This window comes from Mauremys reevesii, linkage group 16 (assembly GCF_016161935.1).
Source record: "Mauremys reevesii isolate NIE-2019 linkage group 16, ASM1616193v1, whole genome shotgun sequence".
Taxonomy (NCBI): Eukaryota; Metazoa; Chordata; order Testudines; family Geoemydidae; genus Mauremys; species Mauremys reevesii.
This window is the reverse complement of record NC_052638.1, coordinates 19,424,301-19,440,707: the sequence shown is the minus strand read 5'-3', so window position 1 is coordinate 19,440,707 and position 16,407 is coordinate 19,424,301. Positions and strand designations below refer to the sequence as shown.

The window sequence follows — 16,407 nt, the reverse complement described above, 5'->3', positions numbered from 1 at the left end:
TCAATTTATTCTTTTGCCATGTGAATCAAATGAAGCTGCCAATACTCATTCTTCTCTGTCAGACATTTTACTTATTCTGCAGTCTATGGAAATTTCCAAAACTGTTTTCTGTCATTATTTATGAATCAGTATCTTTTTCTTTTACAAATTGGCTAGGAGGTTTATCAGAAGGACACACACACTGCACAGTTTACTATCCCGCTAGTTCTGCCCAATAACAAAATCTGTAAACCTGGAAAAACTGGGATTATAATTTGTAATCCCCGCACCTAGCTCTTCTGTTTGTTCCCAGATATAATGTGTTCAGTTTTTGTTGGATTGATAATGGATACACACAGTGACTGGCAAAAAATAGAAATGCCTAGTGTAGGATGTTATATGTTATATGTTGAAGAGATGGAGCATCTCAGACCTGTTCCAAGGTCCAGAGAAGTCGGTGGAGAATCTCCCATTGACTTCAATGGGTTTTAGAACAGGCCTTTTGTCGGGGCCAGTAAGGAGGTCAACATTTTCAAAAGCAATTCTGATTTTGGGTGTCCAACCTGAAACATACTGGGCTCACCATTTGCAGCCCCTGTTGGCTTCAGCCAGCGTTGTTGGGTGCTAAGAATGTATGTAAATCAGGCCCAAGGTGGCTCATACTGGGCTAGAGCCACCTAGTAATAACATGGCTCCTGGAGGTGCTGTGCCGCCTGGGAAATGTGGTGCCAGAGGCACAGCATGTATGGACTGTGAGGTGCTCTGATACCACAGTTACTGAGAGCCTGAGATAGAAGTGTACGATTTACCATTAGTCTCAGTTAATATTTTCTTAATAATCTTCAGTTGTTTGATATGATAACTATCCTAATGAATTGCGTGGATTTTAAAAGGGATTTATTGCATGTGAAATATACATACCATTCGATAATTTACACTCTAGCAAGGATTAACTATGCGGTACATGCTCTGTCTGTTTAGGTGTAACAGTTGGTGTTAATAATTACACAGTAAGCACCTTTTAAAACCTTAATTAAATGGGTATCAAAGATGCAATTCAAAATGTTACCAAGTCTCTTGGGCTATAACTAAATTGTACACTAGAGACACAATATTCATTACACAGTTATGTAACATTATAAAGTTATTTTTTTTCCTTTTTCACATTGAATACTACTGCTCTTATTTTGCCACTGATCTATTTCAGCCTGGGTTCCAGGGAGAGTCACTATTCAGAGTGTTCCATAGACAATGATTTTTCTTTTGGGGACAGGACACCCAAGTAAAATACAAATCTTTCATTAAAGGTAACTGGCAAAAAGAAAAAAAATTAGGCTTGTCCTTTCTTGCATCTGTGTGATGTATGAAGAAGGCTAGAAAGGTGTCCCTAAGTATCTCTGCCCCATCTGTCCATCCTACTGTTTTATTGCAGAATCAACCCATGCCATCATTCTGCCAGTGATGTCAGTCTTGATCCCCCATTTGTCTGTGTTTCCCACAAGAACCGTCACTGCTTTCCCCAAGCCATTCTTTAAGCCAGGTTAGGCAACCTATGGCATGCGTTCCAAAGGCAGCACACGAGCTGATTTTCAGTGGCACACTGCCCAGGTCCTCGTCACCGATCCGGGGGGCTCTGCATTTTAATTTAATTTTAAATGAAGCTTCTTAAACATTTTAAAAACCTTATTTACTTTATATACAACAATAGTTTAGTTATATATTATAGACTTATAGAAAGAGACCTTCTAAAAATGTTAAAATGTATGACTGGCACGCGAAATCTTAAATCTAAAGTGAATAAATGAAGACTCGGCATACGTCTGAAAGGTTGCTGACCCCTGCTTTAAGCCTAGGGAAAAGCTCCTAGTCAAAATTTGTGAAGGCCCCACCTTGTCCTCTCAAATCCCTCTTAAAATGCCCCTCTGCTGTAATGCATACAGAAAACTATCATCTAATAATGGCTGGGCAATGTGTGAGTTGCAATCACTGATGTTGATTAGCTACTAATTGTACACACAGCTTGGCTACGATAAAGCATCCTATCACGTTTTGTCACTCTCTCCCCATCCCCATCTGCCTGTTTGTCTTATACACCTGTTATGTCTTATTTTTTTTAGACTGTGAGTTCTTTGAGCCAACGACTGTGATTTACTGTACGCTTAGCCCAATGAACTCCTAGCTTGGTCGAGGTTTCTAGGTACCAGTATGAGGTCAGTGTTTAATAATAATTAGTGATAGGACTCTTTCTGAGTGTTTTTTACATTAGCAATTCAGGTCTTGTCTATCCTGGAAGACCGTGTAGTGGCTGGAGAACTAATGACACAATGACGGCACAGGAGACAAAAGACTGAAAGCTGAATAACAGCTCAGAGGGGAAAAGAGAGCAAAACACACTTAAGCAATTAAATAAAAACCCATGTTGCAGGTTACTTTTAATACCCACAAACATTAAATAGTACTGCAGCAAAGGAATACAGGGAGAAATTAGGCATTAATTAATTAAGCATGTCCTTGGAAGATGATGCCATCTCCACCTTAAAGCAACAGTTGATCCAAGACACAGCAGCCTGTCCTTAGGAACACAGACAGCCCAGAGTCCATCATCCCCATGCTCTGCTTTCTGTACTGGTTCCTCATTAAATGCGGGGTCACATTCAAGGTTCAGTCCTTGTTTTCAGAGCTTACCCATAGAACTGGCCCAACATAGCTGAGGAGCCACTTCACTCTGCCTTATCATGGGGTCCCATGACAGTTACATTCTGCTGGAACAATGGAATCGTCAACCTCAAGGGTTGAACTGCCGTATGCAGGAGACAGAGCCCTCTCAGTGACTGGTCTGCAAATCGGAAATTAACTCCCAGAAGAGATATAGGACCCTGAACCTCAGCACTTTTAGGACAAAAGGCAAACTCCACTTCTTTGACCTTCTCTTCCCATGGTAACTGCTAACAAGTCCGGACTGGAAGTTAGAGAGAGATACTTCATAACTTTGGAAGGCATCCAAATACCATTGTGATTGGGCCATTTAAGAGCCTAGATAGATATCTCCCCCCCACCCTTGGGGTACGTCTACACTGCAACTGGGAGGTGTGATTATGCCATGTGCATATGTGTCTGGGCTAGCTTTGATTAAGCTAGCTGGCTAAAAATGGCAGTACAGCCATGGCAACACAGGTGGGGGCAGGGGCTAGCCACCCACGTACAAGCAAATGTGCTTGAGTGACTAGCCTATGCCACTGCCTGAGCTGTCATGGCTCCACTGCTATTTTTAGACGTAGCTTGGGTAAGCATCCGTGTGCGGTAATCATACTTCCCAACTGCAGTGTAGACATACCCTGTGTGTGTGTGTATATGTAAACATTTGGAAATATAGAAAATACTCACTACATTGGACCAATGCAGGAGACAATCCTGCAGCCCTCTCTCACGTGAGAAGTCCTGTTGGCTTCAATGGAATTACTCCCGTGAATAAAGGCTGCATGACTGGGCCCTTGCTATTATAATTATTGAAATAAGTAATACAAAACATAGAGCAGCACATTTGACTGAACTGAGTTTCAAGCATAAATATAAGTAATCCTTTTTTAAAAACATGGAGGTTGCCCATTGCTGTATATTATATACCGATCTGAATATCTCAGATGGAAACATTATTTTTTAAAAAAATCTTAACTAAACCTCTGATTATTGTTTTCAAAAACACCTTTTGTGTTCCTCTCCAGCTAAACTGTTGACATGACATCTCAGATCTTCCCTAGGGCTTCTCATTGTCTGCACAAATGCATGCTGGTGAAGGCAGAAACGACCCAGCCGAGTGCTTACCTGCTACCAGATGTAGCAAAACAGCTCATTGGTCTAGCAAATATGTTTCTTGTTTTTAGAATATAGTGGGCTTACAGCCATACTTCTGCCTTTCCACACAGAAAAGGTACAGCTAATTAGAGTGGAAGTGGCAGTTTCCTTTCCATACCAGGCACTTTAATTTTATTTCTTATTAGACTCTTACATTTCTTTTTCAAAGGATTCCCCTGTACATTCTCTTAAACTACTGACAAAGAAGTCTTTGTATTCTGTACTGGCATTTTCACTTGAGTGTCTTCTTTTCCTGTCACATGCTGTGGCTTCGTCAGTATGGTTCCATAGTTTCCACTTGTTAGAAATTTTGAGTTCAGGGGAGTCATAGCTGCTTACACCAGATCTGGAAATGCAGTATATCTGTTTCTTTTAAATCATATCCCCCTTTGACTCTGTTACCTGCACATCAGAAATTTCCATCTTGAAGTATTCAGGTTATAATCACAGACAGCACTGAGAAGCTTGCACATAGCTCACTTTATTTTGGGTGACATGTTAGGAAATGATCCAGCACTCAGAAAAATGTATCCATGGGGCCAGATTCAGAGAGGCACAATTCATTGACTTGCACCCAATTGAATCAGCCTGCACTGCCCTACAGAGTTTATCCATGTGAATCGTTTACATTTTTTTAGAAAGGTGCCAGATTTTGGAATGTAGAGGCTGGAGTCTTATAATACAGGACAGGTACTGCACAGCACTGGCTGCAGCAGTGTAAGCTTCCACAACACTGGTTCGTCAATGTGCCTTAAGTTTTTCTGGAGAGGCATTAGCAGAGACCAACTCTGATGGTGAAAGGGAGAGATCTTGTCGAATTTTTAGCTGTATTTCAGATGTGCTGCCAATAAAAATAAATGCCGTGTTTATAAAGAGGTTCTATTGTCTCTTAAAGCTGAGTAACCTTGGGAAACTTCAGGTAGCTGACAAGCTTTATATATAATTTCCTATGAAGCCTCAATGACCTCTACATCTGCAAACATTTGAATTTCTACCAGGCTCAATGATTTGTTTATTTTTTGAGGCTCACTCTCACTCATTGAAAAGCAGTAATCTTGCAAGCTCTGAGGAATGAATATGCACACATGCAAGTTATTTTTGCTCTGATTGTTTAAACGCAGAAAGCACCAGCACAATCTTGCAATGTCAGGTCAGATTTTAAAAACACTATATTCAAGTGAAGTTTCATGTTAATTATATAGCATGGGAATTTAACAATCACTTGCGTAGATATCAGTGTGTTACGCTGACAAAAAGCAACATTTCTGTGGGTTCTTTATACTGTAATTTACGTATTGTGTGATGTCCACAGCAGCAGGTCAGTAAAATGAAGACACATGTCCAGAGATTAATTCATTGCAACATAGCTGTTGTGTTGACGCCGTAAAATCTATCACAACTTTCCCTATACCCCTACCTCATATTGTAGACATAGCTGAAGAGTTCTAGTCTGCACTGAATCTGATTCCTTCTGTGATAGTTCTCATTTGCAAAATGGAGATATGTACGTGTTTCAGTTAGGTGCTAACAAGGGCAATTAATTTGTAAAGCACTTTATAAATGCTTTAGAAGTCACTTTCTCTTATACCGAACCATGCATGCAATTGGTATTTATCTCTCTAAACTATAACAGCTATAAAAACTGTACCACTAAAAGCCATACCTTTGTAGTATAAAGTGTACTCTACTCCAGGAGAATTACGCTCACTGAAGTCAACAGGAATTTTGTCATAGAATTTAGTGGGAGCAGGGTCGGGATATACAGTATAAAATTTGTTCTGAAATTGTGGAAGGCAGGTACACTCTGTATTCCATCCCAGCTCATGTGAATTATTTGAAACCAAATCATTACTTTTGCTGAGCCACTGGATGGGCAACAAGTACCAACACGTTCAGAGCTTAGACTCACACTGAAAAGTGTGAAATGTGATTTTTTTTTCCAGACACAAAGAGCACCTCAAATGTAGTCATAATGACTTTTATTTGAGATTAAAAGAACAAACAAGGAACAAAAAAGTGTAATCTCAATGAGAGTATTTACCGTGTATGCCTCATTTGTAACAACCTGCACTGAACAGAATACAAAATGGCTCTGCCTTAGAGATTTAAAGGTGCAGCATGCAGAAAATACACACGTAATATTTACATAGCTAAACACACTACATGAGTGAAAACAAGGGCTTACTGCTACTGTTTTTATTGTTGCTGCTTCAGCACCTGGGGAAGGTAAAAGACAAGGACTTTCAACCCAGTTAGGAGATTAAGGAATATTGAATGCATGGTTTTCATCCCTGAGTTACCATAGTATCTGGTTTCCTTGGTTACCAGTGACCAAGGAAGGGACATTGGGGAAGCTGGGGTTTTGATGTATATTTTTTAAAGAGAGAAACACATACGGGGCGGAGGGGGATAAGGAGCGGTCAGTCAGAGAAGATCTTGTTTTTGTGAGAATACAGAATATGAGAATACTGCTGGAGGACAACAGTTGGGAACAGATTTTCTTTGAAGATGGAATTTATAGATTTTACTTCAGTGCTGAGAACTAAATCAGTTAAAGGAAAAAGGATTGTGTGAGAGAAACAACAAATCTAATCAGAACTAGGAAAGTAAGAAATGTGAAGTTGTCTTTGTAAATGGCTGGAGATAAAACATTAGGGTGATGTCAATACTAATGATAAAAGAATGGTGTGGGGAAGCATTTCTTTTGCAGGTGTATTGGCGTTGGGCTCAAGTGTGCCTTTAAACCTTTGCCCCATGGATTGGGTTGGATGGAGCTGTATTGCCCTGCCTTGCTGGGTGATACAAGGGAGGGTACAATGCCTCCTTCTGGAGTTGCCAGGCATGTGGGTGGAGTGCGCACCCTCTGTTATGCTTCAGGAGATGCAGTGTGCCCTCCTCCATCTTGGCTGGCAGTCTATGGTGGTGATGTGGAGGTGCAGCTGGACCATTATTATTATTTATTCCTATTTATTATTTGTATAGTGGTAGCAACTAGGACCACCAGTCCCATTTTACAGGCGCTGTACGAACATTAATATTTAATATTTTCCTGAGTGACCTTGGCACAAAAACTGGGAGTATGCTAAAAAAAATTGTGGATGACACAAAGTTGGGGGGTATTGCCAATATGGAAGAAGACTGGAATATCATACAAGGAGATCTGGATGACTTGAAAACTGGATTAATAGAAGTGTGATCAAGTTTAATAGTGCAATGTGCAAGGTCATGCACTTAGGGACTAACAACAAGAATGTTTCCTATGACTTTGAGCTGCCAATGTGATGTGACAATGAAAAAAGGTTAATACAAACTTAGGATGCATCAGGCAAGGTATTTCCAGTAGAGATAGGGAAGTGTTATTACCATTATACAAGGCATGGGTAAGACCTCATCTGGAATACTGTGTTCAAGTCTGGTATCCCACGTTTAAGAAAGATTAATTCAAACAGGAACAACTGTAGAGATGGGCTACTAGGATGGTTGGAAGAATGGAGAACCTGCCTTACAAGAGGAGACTTAAGGAGCTTAGCTTTTTTGCTTGACAAAATGAAAACTGAGAGAGGAGATATGATTGCTCTTTATAAACACATCAAAAGAACAAACACCAGGAAGGGAGAAGAGTTATTTAAGATATGGGCCAATGTTGCCACAAGAACAAATATTATAAACAGGCCACTAACCAGTTTAGGCTTGAAATGAGATGAAGGTTCTGGAACAGCCCTGCAAGGGGACCAGTGGGAGGCAAAAAAATTAACTTGTTTCAAGACTGAGCATGATAAGTTTCTGGAGGGGATGGTATGATAAGGCTACAATGGCCATTGGCCCATCCGTGACTGCTGTTAGCAGATGTCTCCACTGGCTGGAGATGAGACACTAGACAGGGAGGGCTCTGAGTTACTCAGTGAATTCTTTCCCAGATGTTTGGCTAGTGGATCTTGCCCATGTGCTCAGGGTCTAACTGATCACCATACTTGAGGTTGGGAGGGAATTTTCCTCCAGGTCAGACTGGCAGAGACTGGTGGGTTTTTTTGGTTTTTTTTGGGCCTTCCTTTGCAGCATGGGGCATGGGTCAGTTGCTGGTTTGAACTAGAGTAAATGGTTGATTCTATGTAACTTAAGTCTTTAAATCAAGATTTGAGGACTTCAGGAACTCAACCAGAGGCTACGACCTATTGCAGGAGTGGGCGAGTGAGGTTCTGTGGCCTGTGATCTGCAGGAGGTCAGACTAGATGATTGTGATGGTCTCTTCTGGCCTGAAAGTCCATTAGTTCTATTAAAAAAAAAATCTGCTCCAGAGAGCTTACAATTCTGTTTCTTGCTGGCTAGCATCACTAGCCAGGAGCAGTCCTTACAAGGACCGTGAGCGCAAGGGCTGTGATTGTGACTGGTTCCCATGGTGGAGCCTCAAGGGGAGGAGGCTTCTTTTGCCCTTCCACACACTCTCACAAAGGCTAGCTGTACTGTAAGTGGGGAATTGGTTTGAGGAGTGTGACTCTGGCAAACCAAGTGCCAGCTCATGCCAGAGCCCCAGGCCAATTCACTTGTATACTAGTATAGATCACAGTGATTGTTAAATTTATTTGTATTTGGTGTTTATTTGGTGGGATGTTACTTGCATTGTTTTCATTTACCTGTATCCCATTATAATGTAGTAGCAAACATTTACATTGTGTTACCCCTGTAACTAAATAACCCCTCAAAGGAGAAAGAAGCCTTGTGAAATGCAAGTGAAGAACTTTAACAGAAGAATGCTAATTTAGATGCAAGTGGTCATTGTGTGTGATGATCGGAGGTCCACGACTCAGAATACATTCCTCACTCTCCATCATCAAAGGAAAAGCCCCTATGGGTAGTGACCCTGTCAGCTTGTTTTCTGTGAGAAGAAGCTATAAGTATGGATTCAGGGAAAGATCCTGCATCTCTGGACTATTTGGACTGTTTGGACAGATCCCAGTAGCCACTCAGTTGTGAGCCACATCAGGAAGCATGACAGGGAGTTTATACTGGGGATGGTCTCAGTGGGTTTTACTTTTTGTTTCAAAATATTTTTGGATTTTCTGTCTTCCTATCAGTTTACTCTATTGCATGTGAAATCTTGGCAGCAAGTTATTTTCCGAAAATTCTCAATAAAAGCAAACATTCCAACATAGCTTCATTTTGTAATTAGTTTGTGGAAAACAAGAGGGTAGAAATGGCGGTGTGAAAATATCAGGTTAGACTGAATCCATTTTATTTATTTATACTATTTGGCATGTAATTGGTGCTCACACCAGATCAGGGCAGCCTACTGACACCTCCACTTCACATTAATGGGCCACCTTTGTGGATGCCCAATGCTTCTGCTCTGCATGACCAGACCTTATCTGATTCAGGGAATTTTAGCAATGAATTCCCATAGATGTACAGGTGCTAGCAGTCATTTTACATTGATGCATGCACACATTTAATTCCTTCACTAGTATGACAAGTTACAGACTCCTGATTGGGGCAGCTATCTTCTATCTCTAAATTAAGACTCTGTAAAGGCTTAATTATTACCATACTAAACTTTATCCCATATAAATTAATCTCTAGCATGCAGCTGACTTTGTAAATCATAGAACTTTAGTATGCTCTTGTAGTTCTTTTCATGGAGGCCAGATGGTGAGAAGCAGATGATTTCGCTTCTTCTAGCTGGAGAATTTTAAGCATGTGACTATGAGAATATTAGTAAATGCGTCATTTTGCCACATCTCATTGCTAGATTTGTTATTGGCCCATTCATTCACATCTCAGTAAATCAGTTTTCCTTTATTTATTTTGAAGGCTGTTCAAGATGGCGCAAACAAATGATGTTCATGTGTTTTTTTTTAAAGTAGAGCTTCTCACAAAGGAGAAAATAAGAAAAGAAAGAAAAAGTGTACATCATTTCCACTTAGACCCTTAAATCCTAGTCCTATTGAAGTCAATGGCAAACTTCCTTTGACTTCAGTGGGGCCAGGATCTCACCTTTAATTCCAAGGTTTCAGATATCAACTGCAATGATAAAGTGCTTTTCATAGCAATGGCTTTTTACTAGATATTCTCAGCTGCAGGATAGTTTAATTCTTAAGTGGAGAGGCTGGGCCCAATATTGCTCTAAGTTATTCCAGTTTAACGCTAGCATAAATTCAGTGACCTCTCTTGATTTACACCAGTGTATGTGAAAGCAGAATGAGACCGGCTGTGTAGGTACAGTCTGCCATTTTGTGTACCGTATATTTTCTTCATTATGAAATGTGGGATAATTGCCACAGTGTATTTTTGGATCAGTTGGTTTTTTTCTTCAAAATCCAAGCTTAAATTCCCAAATCTTCTCTCAACTTGTTTATTTATTTACAAGATATGGCCCCAGATTTTCAAAAGAATGCACACACTTTTTGTGTGCCTGACTTGCATGAGCACCACTTCAAATACATGCATGTGAATTGGGTATTTGCAAATGCATGTGCCCATGCACGGAACCACAGTTTACACGTACAAGTAAGGCATGGCCAAAAGCACATGTGCACTTTTGAGCGTACTCTTTTGAAAATGTAGGAGCAGATCTTCAATTGATATAAACTGGCATTGCTTCATTGAAGAGAATGGAGTTCTGTTGATTTACAGCAGCTGAGCACTTTCACTTATTCACAGTTTTTACTAAGAGAATTAGCCATGTTTCTATAGGCTGTGACAGCCTTCCAAAATGCATAAGAAGCTAGTCTCAAAATTTTAATTTTTTTTTAGATATAGGACAATTTCATTTTGTTTATTTTTTTTTTGTATTTGATAGGCTCATATTTTTTAAATGGAAATGTGAGCCTGGGAGTCAAATGGGAACCAGTCTCAATGGGGGTGTTTTAGTTCATGTACAAAACATTTTAATTTTGTTGTTTTGCTACCTGCAGCAGGGCCTCTAGTTAAACAGACCCCAGAGCTGTTCTATCCTGCATAGGGACCAAACCAGCCCCCGGCAGCACCTCAGTAAGGGAAGTGCAAGCCACTTCCCCTGTATCCCTTTAATGGCATCAAATCTGTGCCTCTGTATACAGAACTGAATGGGAGCTTCAAGTGGATATCCTAGGTATCCTTTAAGGTTTTATCTTCCCTATCCATATGCTGTTTAGTTTGATCATTTGATGAGAGCTGAAGAGATCTTCAGAGATAAGAAAGGATCTTGCCTTTAAGTCAAGATTTCTCCTTTCCCAATGCAAAACTCCCATGTGTGTGAGTTTGTGGATCCTTGGAAACAGACAAAATTAACCTTTTCCTTTTAAAAATATACACATTTTAATATAAACTCTTTTCTTCTATTTAATCCTTTTCTAATGTGTTTATTTTTCTATTATGTCTTTTATGACTGAATTTCTTTTTTCTTTTGCCTTATTTAACATACAATTTTTTTATTATATTTTCTTCATTGCAGAACTATGGGTGTTATTTACTTTGTTATAATTCATCTATGACTGTCCAAATTTAAAAAACAAAACAAAAACAACACACCCAACTTAGCACTGACAAAATCAATGTGACAATTTTAAAAGAATTCTGAACAAACTCTTTCCCCATGTATTTGGAAGGACAGTCTTTTACAATTCAATCAAAAGGTTGGCAATGAACATATTTTGCTACACTTGCATAAACAGTAATTTAATTTCCTTTTCTGTTTTGCTGATACATACCAAAATTGTCAATTAGAGTAGTTTGCTATATTGACCTCCTCCTTATTCACTAAAGTTTTGGAAGCATGTCATTAGTCAACTCTCTTGGAAGTGGTACTATTGTCTGTTTAAAAAAACCATAGTCTGACCCAAAATGTTCTGTATATGGCAATAACATTTAACTTTCTTGAAGTGGGAGAGGATAGTGGGAATTCATCACTTGTCTCTTAGAAGGCCCAATACAGGTAGATTCAGTAATTCAGCAAAGACAGAGAACATGTTCTATCAAACCAAATAATGAACCAAACTAAAAATTGCCTTTAGATGGATGCATGAGGAATGCATTGAAAGCACCAGAGTTACCCACTATCACTGTAGGAGAAACATATTTGCATTTACACCTGAGACTTTCAACTAGAGCCAATCAGAAAGTTGTAAGTTGAATCCGTAGTTGAAGAACAAGCTATTTGGAAGAAGTTTGGAAAGGAAACATGGCAATGACCTTTCATTAGCCTTGCACCTTTCATCCAGAAACATCCATAACTACTCTACAGGCTTTCTCTAGAGATTTACAGAAGACTGTGCATAGGAAATAATGTATCTTGTGCTATACAATCACTCCTGGGGTGGAACAGAGCCACCATCTAGCAGAGGACGTTAAGATTAATTTATCCAGTTAAAACTGTGGGAGAAATTTTAGGTAGGCAGAATATGGTAACATATATGTACAAGTCTCTGTACAAATGCACTGGAAAACTGTGTTTCTATGACAATATTTTCTGTGCAAAGAAAAAAAGCCCACCCCCTGTTAGAACTTCAAGCCCGGCGCAGTCCCCTTGGGAAAATATAGTCACAGCTGGTGTAAGTAGAGTCTGAATGAGCTTTCCCCTGACATCTAGTGGTGAGCTGTGGAAAAGGACTTCAGGAGCTGATCTCATTTGCATGGATACACCCACACTGCCTAGGTGCTCAGCATGATGGGATTGCTTTCCCAAATGATCACTTGTGACTGGTGTCCTTGTAATTGGGGCAGGAGTAATAAAGCATTGTTATCCTTGTAACCCAGGTCAGCAGAACTGTACCTGGCATACCCCAATGGAGTGGACTCACCCTCAATTGAACGGCACTTGCTAGGCAGGGGACATGGGTTCCAAAGTACAATGAGTTGAAAGAGGGTGGGGACAGGTACTTGTACCTGGTGATGTGGTCCCTGTTTAAGGGTCCTACACACCATTTGACCCTTCCTCTCTCCATGGTATAATAAGAGTTAATTTAGACTCAGTTGAGAGTCTTGTTACATACAGAAATCATGGATACTTAGGTCTAAGTAGTAGACCTACTTTGGGACAGTGTCTCTATTGCAACAGACTGCCCAGTGTGCACCAGCAGTGAAGCTCCCCCACTAACAGCTGAATCACGAAGAGCTGTGTTAAGTGGGGGGCCTTGAAGACATCTTCGTGAGTGGCCAGCTGAGTGGCTGGCAGAGATGCATGGCAAGCAGCCAGCAAGGCGGCTGGCGGAGAAGGCCAGAGCAAAGCCCCACAGAGAGGTGCAGCAATCAGCTGTTGGGGTGATGAGCGAGTGCCTCCTTACCCCCTCACTTCCACCCAGGGTGAGAGGTGAACTTCTGAACTCTGGGGCTGCAGTGGCCAAGGACAGCAACTGTGAGTGGGGTGCAGAGAAGGGATGGGCATGTTACATTTACTTTTGGGTTGCTGGACTTAAGAACCTGAGTGGAAAAGGACACTGCCCAACTTACTTAGGGGTGGGTCTTTTACTCATGGTTCGTGTTTATGAACCCTAGTTGTGGTGTTTTCTCAAATTAATGCTGAGTTACTTCCCTCCTTTTATTAAAAGTTTTTGCTACACTCAGACTCTGTGCTTGCGAGAGGAAAAGTATTGCCTCTTAGAGGCATCCCAGGGGGGCGTGTGTAATTGTCCCAGGTCACTGGCTGGGGGCTCGAGCTGGTTTTGTGTTGTACTGTTGAAAAGGAACCCTTAGATACTGAACCCGGCCCTTGTTGCTGCTGGCTCCACCTGGCAGAAGGGTTACACTGGCATTCCAACAGGCCCTCCATTTCTGAAAGGGGAGGCCTGGCATCACCCCTCTCACATTAGCTACCAGAGGTGCAGATGAAAGCACATACCACACCTAATGAAATGGTGGCCATGATTATTTTCTGATGTGTGCTTCCCAAGGGCTTTCTTTTGCTTACGAACATCTAAGCTTTGTGACTCAGAAGGTCACAGGCAATTTGCTTGGAAGGAAGGTGGCACCTAATTTGGATGTACGTTAAACTAATTTTTAATCCCCTTAAATGCTGCCCAACCCAACCCTCCCAAACCCTCCACTCAAATGCTGGTACAAGCCAGCATTAAGATTGTGCATTTGTGCGTGTGTGTGGAAGGGGGTTGGGAGGAGAAAATTGTGGTGACTTAATGGTGGAGAGGTAGTTGTGAAGTTCAAAATGATTGGAAATTGGGTGTAAGGACCAAAATGATGAAACCTGTGCTGGTGGGAGACTCCGTGAATCTGCAAAATGAGTGTAACTCATCTTGGGAGGTTAAAGCAGAACAAAGGAACGAGCAGGAGAGAGGCCATGCCTAGGGGAAAATCCATCTCATCCATTTATCTGCATTTCTGAAGTACCTATATACCTTAATATCTAATCGAACCTATTCTACTGTTGAGCAAGTGGCCCAAAAAGAAGTAACTGAAGTAGAGACGGGCCCAATCCAAACACCAGAGAGAACATGCTGAACTATGAAAAGGTTCAGCTTTTAGGTCCAGATCCAAACTTTGTGGCAGTGGCCCATCTCCTGTATAAACTGTCCCACTGCAGCTTTAAACACTAGCTGCATCACAAGAAGCCATCTCCATCACTGGTAGGGGCAACCAGGCTCCCTGGTGTTGCTAGGACACCAGCTGTGTTATCCAGCCAATGCATGGTGACAAGGACAAGAACAGTCATTGAGTCAGGTCTGCCAAACTCTGCTGCTCCTGCTAGAGTTATTTTAGTCTACTTGTGTGGAGTCCTCCTCACTCTTGTGACTATCTGTGTGCAGTGTACAGGGCCTAGTAATGTTTTGGACACAATGTGGGACCTTGGTGGGGATCAGGCTGACTTAGCTGGTGTTGAAGACAGTGTTCTGTATGTGCATATATTTACTTTGCCTATTCTTTCAATCCTTTTGATGGATGCTGCCTGCATCCTGCCTTCCATCACATATACCCCATGGGTCTCTTGAAACACAGGCAAAATTCTGGTATTAATTTCTCATTTGGTAACTTGAAAGTTTGTGTGGTTAAGACAATTCACTTTATGACAAATGTGTTGGATGGTGCTAGAGTGTAGAATATAGAAATGCTAGAATGAAGTAATTGGCCATGGGGCTGCCTCAGCAGCAACCATACCAGAGGGGGTGGCTTTATCTTCAGCACCAGAAAGGGCATTACACTTTGCAAACATTCCCCAAACTCTAATGGTGAAAAATCTTGAGTCGTAACTAAAAAAACAACAACCCCAAACTCTTTGGCAGCTGAGCCCCTACTGAACCTAATGGGAATGGCTTCACTCAGATGTGGAAAAGACACCTTCCCCTCGGCCCCCCAAACATGCATATATGTGAATCATCTTTAGGAAACGTTGCACAAACCTTACTCTTCACAAAGGCCTTTCCTCCATAAGAATGATACGCACAACAATGACACTGCCTTCTTCCCTGAAGCCCCTACCCCTACCAAAACAAACAAGTAAATTAATACAATTTAAAGAAAAAAACAAAACCAACCACAGAACAAAATCCTACCTAAGCAAAATCTTTTTACCCTGAAGAGGCAGGTGTGTCAGAGATTCCATGAAGTCCTATAGGGATTTTTACGTATCAGAGGGGTAGCCGTGTTAGTCTGGTTCTGTAGAAGCAGCAAAGAATCCTGTGGCACCTTATAGACTAACAGACGTTTTGCAGCATGAGCTTTCGTGGGTGAATACCCACTTCTTCTTGCATCCAAAGAAGTGGGTATTCACCCACGAAAGCTCATGCTGCAAAACATCTGTTAGTCTATAAGGTGCCACAGGATTCTTTGCTGCTTCTTTAGGGATTTTGCTATTGATTTCATGTTGAAGGAGCTCAGAATCCATGGTGACGGACAGAAGTATAAAACCCTAAGATGGAGATATATAGATTTCTTGTAAAAATGAGATTGACTTACATCTAAATTGTGAGAGCTGAATACTACTATTCAGTCAATAACATTGCATGATAAATAATGAGGCTTAGATATTTGTGAATGAAGATGATACCATTTCCCACTACTTCTATTTAGATATTTATAATAAAAAATTAAAGCCAGGCCTAAACACTGTAAATCAGCATTTTGGTTTAAATCCTCTCAAATGCCAATATGCATCTTACTATATGAATTCATTGTCAAACTGAAGCAATATATCCAGGTTTGCTGATACACTCTGAAAACAAACACTTTCACTTACACACAAATATGCTTTCTGTTTGTGAATTGAGTTTCAAACCTTTTATCAGCACTGATTGCTGCCCAGGGAAATGGCTCCAATATATCAAAGCAGAGAGAAAAGAATGCCAAGAATGGCTGGCTCTTTCAAAGCAGAATGCAAACTGAACATTAGGATTCATGACTAATAAAAGCAATTTGTAGCATAGAGATAGGCATTGTATGTGGAAGCATTTAATATTAAATAACTGCTAAAATATTACATGAAAATGAAATAGGTATTTCAGTTTAAAGAAGAATGAACAAAACATCAAGATTTAACAAGGTTTTTGTAGGTGTTATGACTTGGACCTGAAAATAAGATTATATGTAATTCAATCAGGGAATTTTAAAATTTAAATTGATTTGTTCTGGGCCAGAATCTGTCTCACTCACACCAAGCAG

General features: G+C 40.7%; 1 long non-coding RNA gene across 9 annotated transcripts in view; it reads left to right on the top strand.

Moving 5' to 3' along the window:
- Nucleotides 1–16,407, top strand: part of LOC120384634 — a 122,454-nt gene that overhangs the window by 33,919 nt on the left and 72,128 nt on the right. The window contains exon 1 of one of the 9 annotated variants that reach the window (XR_005589001.1): nucleotides 6,262–6,437. The exons of the other annotated variants lie outside the window; for them this stretch is intronic. This is a non-coding gene — a long non-coding RNA (uncharacterized LOC120384634). Of the gene's footprint in view, nucleotides 1–6,261; nucleotides 6,438–16,407 lie in introns of those variants that run through there. 9 annotated transcript variants of the gene reach the window in all.